At 40.6% G+C, this 6,808-nt stretch overlaps 1 protein-coding gene across 1 annotated transcript in view; it reads left to right on the forward strand.

Moving 5' to 3' along the window:
* The first annotated feature begins 2,678 nt into the window (after window positions 1–2,678).
* ptpn5 (protein tyrosine phosphatase non-receptor type 5) overlaps window positions 2,679–6,808 on the forward strand; it is an 18,663-nt gene continuing 14,533 nt past the window's right edge. Inside the window, exons 1-2 of the mRNA XM_037682737.1 lie at window positions 2,679–3,051; window positions 6,341–6,443. The gene's annotated coding sequence lies outside the window, so the exon portion shown is untranslated. The remainder of the gene's footprint in view (window positions 3,052–6,340; window positions 6,444–6,808) is intronic.

A 6,808-nucleotide genomic window follows, 5' to 3' on the forward strand; every position in this document is an offset into this window, starting at 1 on the left:
TATATATATATATATATATATATATATATATATATATATATATATATGTGTGTGTGTGTGTGTATTTGAAACTGTTAATGTTACTAATATTCTAAATTGTACTTTACAAATTATACTTTACTTAAGTAACATTTTTTGTACTATATCTTGGATTTATGTAAGCATTTTGGGTGTATTTAACACAACTTCCCCGTGTTTTAAACTTAAATGTAATCACCAAAATTTAAGTTATTTCCCAGCAATATCTACTACCAGTTATAGATTGGTCATTTCCAGGTATTTCTGAATAATAACAGGTTTGCAATGTTTTTTTTTATTATTATTAATCATTAACAAGACTAGAATTATATACTGAAAAAATGTATATCCTAAACCAATAATAACAAACAGGCTATTCATGAAATTTCTACAGCTGTAGCAAATACGAGGAGGAAAAAAAATACAATGTTTGTATTCCCTAACGGAGCATTTGTGTTGCTGTTTTCTGCTGGTGAGTTCAGGGAGATGACAGGGGAAGGCTACCATATGGCCAGACAGGAAGGAGGGAGCGGGAGAGGAAGAGAGCAGCTCACTAAGGAGGGAGAAACAAGAAATGACTGGAGGTCTTGGAGGAGAAAAAGAGCAACTGAGGGGGGAGAGGGAGAAAAAAGAAGGATGGAAATGATGTGAATGGAGGAAAAGGAAACTAAGAAAACAGGGTGATGGTGAGGGGAGTCAGGGAGGAGGGGGTGTGGACTGAGATGAGAGATGGAGGTGGGTGGCAGAGCGTACAGCTTGGAAGCAGAGGAGGCGACAGTCGGGGGTGTTCACTGCTCAGCGATGTGTTATGATGCGACTCTCCCCCCATAACACACACACACACACACACACACATGCATTTCACTTAGAAAAACACAGATGCCGTTATTTATTCATGGAAATCTTGCTGTAAAAGATCAAGCTGGAAATATTCTTATGGTTGCAAAGAAACCCCTTTAAAGGCCCCGTGTTATCCGTCACTTTTTATGATGTTCTCCAACCTGTCCCAGTAAATCAGGCTCAGCCTTGGTCTTCATTCAGGGCGTGACATTCCTTGAAGGAATGCACACCGCCTGTCACCTCTCACGACAGAGTTTTAGGATAAAATGTTGACGAAATATGGAGTTGCGACCGTTTTTGTCAAACCTTAAAAAAATATCATGATCTCATGCACTACTTCTAAACATCACACTCGTGCGTGTTGTCTGTAAAATGGGCTAATCTGGCCAATGCCCATTAGCTGTGACGCCATCTTGAGTTGGATTGACTCTAAAAGTCAATCACTTGTAGATAAACATCCAATTACTTTTTGCAAGTTTCAATTAAATCTATCTTATGCCTCATTAGATATTTTACTAACAGACACAGAGTTGACTTCAGCGGTTAATGATAAATCTTTGAGCAAAGATCATGCGGAATGAGCAGCTCTTGAATTATGCGTTGTGTATAACTCTCAGCTACAACTACACCACAGTTTTAGAACAATGTCTGTGAAATGAACCAAATTGTATTTATTTTTCCTGTTTTCTAAGTTCAACTGCTGTGGTGGCCATCTTGAATTGGATTGGCTCCAAAAGTCAAACAGTTTTAGATGTACACCCAATAATTATTTCCTGAATGTTTAATTTAAATCCACCTGTTAGATCATGAGATATTTTGCCAACAGACAGAATTGACTTTAATGGTTAATGAAAAACATATGCAAAGACTGAGTACATTATTTTGTGGTCTGAATATCTGTTGTGGATCAGTTTCAGCTTGGCTGTGGTGGCCATCTTGATTTGGGCTGACTCAATAAAGGTACCGTATTTTTCAGACTATAAAGCGCACCGAAGGCACATTAAACAAAACAAAACAGTCAGATAAGTCAAACTTTATTCACCTCATTCATAAAATTGGTTCGAAGTCAGTAAGCACAACCAGAATGAATACATAAGGTGCACCGGATTATTCATTCAACCTTTATTTAGACAAGTAAATCCCATTGAGCCTCGAGGACTCATTTACAAGAGAGACCTGATATTATAAGGCTCACTGTTGATTTTTAAGAAAATTAAAGGATTTGAAGTGTGCCTTATAGTCCGAAAAATACGGTAATCAGCTGTGGCTACACATCCAATGATAACTTTCTGCAAGTTTCAACGTTTGTCCTGTTGGTAATAAGAAATTTGGGTAAACATGACACAGCGACCTTAAAACTGCTCACGTTATCGCCCACCTTTCGAGGGTGGGTGATGATTAAATGGTTTAATACTGTATGTGTGTGTATTTTGTAGGAACTGATACACTTTGGGTGCAGCACTGAGTGTTTGTGCCTCCAAGAAGGCCGATAATTAAATTGATCTTGTTCACGATCATTCAGTGCAGGACTGTGGTTCATCTTTGTGACATGCTTGGACATGATATGGTCCAAACTCTGTTAGGAGGATACATTTAGGCTTTTTGTCAATATTTTGTTTATTTAATGACAGATTTTTGATGATGGTTTGAATAGCGTTATTTTCCAAACCTTCTGGTTTACATATGTGAGCGTCAAACCAGATTCAAGTCCCAACAAATTTCTTAATAAACACACACACAGATCCACAGTCTTCCTCCCTCTCCAGCTCCTCACTGGCTCTCCCTCATTCTGGCTCTGTTGCCAAGGTTACCGCACAGCCTCTTGCTGCATCTACCTAGACGAAGCTGCCGCCTGTGGATCTCGCTCTCCTCCAGGATACAAACAAAAAAGAGAAGCGGAAGAAAAAAAACCATCAGACTTCTGCATCTGTCTCACCTACACACATGGAATCACAAACCGTATCTTTGTAGTTTGTGCCCTTCCAAACCTCTCTCTTGCGCTCTCTCTCTCACACACACACACGCACATACACACATCCTCAGCCTCTTGCTGTCGGTCTGTCTCCTTCACACATGCAAACACACTCCCTCTTCTCCCAGACAGAGGAGCAGTAAAGGGATTGGCGTGGATTTGGTGTTTGGCTCAGAGCGGAGCAGAGGAGCAGATAGCGATGTGAAGACGGGCTCAGTCAGGTAAGAGGACTTATCCTAACCAGACCCTTTTCAGTCTATGGCTGCTCCAGCTCTCCATCTCCTCCTCCTATCTCCCCACACACCCCTTTGTGGCTGTGCGACATGAGTTGAATACCAATTCCTCACCAAAGCCAGCACGGTTCTACTCTCCTGGCTTTATAGGAACATACATGTGATGGAGCTTCTGCATGTATGTGCTCATCCGCGGATGAATAATTTGCCAACATGTTGGCCCTTCAGTGCTGCCGTTATCTAAATATTTTACCTCCCAGACAACCTAACGCTTGGTTATTATGTCCTCTGTTCCACCATATGTGACAGTGTGGGAGTTAGCAGATAGAGACATGCAACAGTCCACCTCCCCGGGTGATTCATTCCTAATCCATCCAGCTCTGCGCTGTGTGGTCGCTCCAGCTCACCGTAACCATGTACGTGAGATGAATGGTGTTTTGTCCCAGTATGAATGACTGTCAAATAATGCCATTCCTGCACTGGAGCTTTGATGCAGCACAGTCATGTAACACAATCCCTTCTGTCTATGGGACTCCCGATTTACCTCCTGCAAAACAATTCACCTTGCTGCACATTTTAATCATGATGATTTGTAAGTTCTTGTGTTTATTAATAAGATTTGCAGCTGCCGCCTGATACTAGCTACAGGACAAATTGCTGAGGAAGCTGCAGGATTTCATTTTAAGGTCATTCTGAACTTTTGTGTGTGTGTTTTTTTTCCCCATCATCAAGGTTTGATCAGTGTGTGTTTGCGTGTATTTGGAGACAGGATGATGAGGCAGGTCTCACATTTCCATCCCATCATCACTTTCGGTAAGAGCTTTCCTTTTAGCGCGTACTGCTACATGATCACTGCAACAAAACACCCTTTTTAAAAAAAATAAAAGAATCCGTAAATATTTCCATCCATTTATCAAAGATTTCATTTAAAATGGGAGCACAAAGTAAATCAAGCTGTCTTGTTTTAAAAATCACAGGAGAAACAGCGTATTTGCATGTATTGTTTTCCACACATAATTCCAGAGAATATGAAATATCCATTAAAGCAGAAGCCAGCTGTCACCACATTAATTCCTCCTGTTCCCGTAAGAGCTTATCACAATGGGCAGCGCTCGGTCAGTCCTCGTCCTACGATCCTCCTGGGAAGAAAGCCACAGACTCACGGTATACCTCCGTTTAGATGCAGCTGGACAGCAGGTTCATGAATGGATGCGGATCAATGGAAACACTTTGCCCACACTATATGTGTAAACACTAAAGCACGGAAGACTTTAAGAGAGGATGAGGCTGAATCACCTGCCAGCTTTGACTTGATTACCCCAAAGACAGTCTGTTTGATTTCTATACATTGTATAATTTCATTACATGTTGACTTCATAAGAGTTCAGAACATCATCAAATACTGGCATCATATTAAAGCTGAAAGATGATGTTTTATTAACACACATAAGCCCCAAGAGTTATTTAGAGATTCCTACATTTTTAGGTCATTTACTTTAGTTTTATTCAAATAATGGAAATGTTCCTGAGCATTCCATGGACTAGTTTATTGTAAGTTTTAATGCGTGTTCTCTTCAACCCCCCCCCAGTCTTCGTCCACCAAAAATTTTCACTTGGAGAGGCCAATTTTCATACTTAGGTTTGTGAGAGGAAGAAAAAAAATGCCTTAAAGAGATTTTATTCAAAGTTTCACAGCTGTTTTTAGTGCACTTGTTTGTCTGGGTCTTGTTTATATGTAATTTATGGCAGTTTTATTATTTTTTTGCTAATGCACATGTATTTAGCTAATTTGTTTTATGATAAGTTATGGGGGAGTAGCAACTAAACACAAACTTCTTTTCCTTCTTCTTTTGCGCTGTATTTTTTTTTATCTGTTTTTGTTCTGTTGCGCAGATACAAAAATGGGAAGTAAAATAAAAATAAGCCCCAAAATTATTGTTAAAATTGTGTCACTCTCACAACTGAAATTCTGCTGCTGCATTTACATGTTGTATTCTTAGTCCTAGACTTAATTTACTAAAATATGTGGTGATTTTTTTAATTTTTTTTATTTCAAAATTACTGATTTGACAGGACATAACAGAAAATAATATGGGAGGGTGGATGGGTATCATAATTTTTAACGGGTTTTGGACATATTTTGTAGATTTAAAAATAACTAAACAATCTAAATATTACCAAAACACAGCTTGGGTTCAAAGTACCAACAGCAGTCTGCTAAAACAGACCGACTTTTCCTCCAAGACTTAAAGCAAAGAGAAGCAGAGATAATATTTTATATCAACATGGATATTGTCACTGCTCCCCCAGTGCAGATGTTTGTGTTTTTCATTTTCCATGCAGTGCGCCCGCCAAAGTGTGTGCATGAGTGCAACACAGAATATTCGTTGCCACAGTTACCAAAACGCCAACCTCACTGCGTCACCGCTTCAGACAACCTTCACATAAAAAAGTCTTCATGTCCTTCCCTTCTATCCCTCCATCCATACCTGTTCACCTATAGTTTAATAATGAAAGCACACTGAACTTTTGCCTATAACCACCACAATCCATGTGTGTGTGTGTGTCTGTGCGTGTGTTAGTGTGTTATATACATTGCATGTATGCACATTGCCATGGCTACGAGCCGTGCGAACTGGCGTCATCACTTGAAAACCACCTTCGGAGTGAGCAAAGAGAGGAAGAAAAGGACTCAAAACAGCTCAGCTCTGTTCAGTACCTGCATACACTCACTCTCCCACACACACACACACACACACACACACACACACACACACACACAGATCTTCGGCCACTGGCGTGGTCTCATATTCCGCTGAGCTCTCCCTGTTTGTTCTACAGGGTCCAATGGCCCAGAAGGAGAGGAGGGTAGATGGTAGGAAGGAGAGTGGAGCAGAGAAGGCCTGACTTCATGCATATTTATGTGACTGGATCTGAACGTGTTCCTGAGAGTGTTGGCGTAGTCTGGCCTGAATCATCGCTGCCTCTAAGGGAAGGAAAGAATGAGGAGAGGGGAAGAAATATTGACAGTTTTCTGTGTCACCTCACATCATCATCTTCTGCTCATGAAATCACCGCTGCGAGATGACAGGGTTGCTCCTTTGATCCACATCTGAAGTAAACTGGATTATGAACAGTCTTGAACTTTTGACAGTGCGCTTTTGGAGCATTTTGGAGCAAGACTGCTCTCGTATTGAAATGGCCGTGGTTATTATCATTGAACTCTTTGTTTATTTTGAAGGCGAATGAGGTTTGGCTCGTGTCTTGTATCCTTCAGAACTGACTGCCTCACGATGGCTGACAACAACCGGTTGCCACAGGATACAGGATTCAAAGTGATCATGTGATCTGACTCCCTCACCAGTTCCCTGCCATCTCTTGTAGGTAAGTCACGTGACTTTATTAACGAGTTGTTCCAAAGTCGTCGATGAAAGCTCACAAACATGGCAAATGTAGCCATTAGCAACACAATTAGACACAACAAACAAATAAATAAAATAAGAACATTTAAAATGTTGAAAAAGCGGTAATAGTACAAACAGTACAGCACCACTCTCAAAAGCCCCCGCTTTCACACATCCACACAAATCATGTGGCGGGAATCAGCCAAATGTGCAAAAACACCTTTATTAATGACTGAAGGACAAAAGTGGAGGGCAGAAAAAGGAGCTCTGAATACACTGCTGACTGATGCAAAGGTGTGTGTGTGTGTGTGTGTGTGTGTGTGTGTGTGTGTGTGTGTGTG

Source organism: Nematolebias whitei, chromosome 10, assembly GCF_014905685.2.
Source record: "Nematolebias whitei isolate Nwh7 chromosome 10, NemWhi1, whole genome shotgun sequence".
NCBI classification, from domain to species: domain Eukaryota; kingdom Metazoa; phylum Chordata; class Actinopteri; order Cyprinodontiformes; family Rivulidae; genus Nematolebias; species Nematolebias whitei.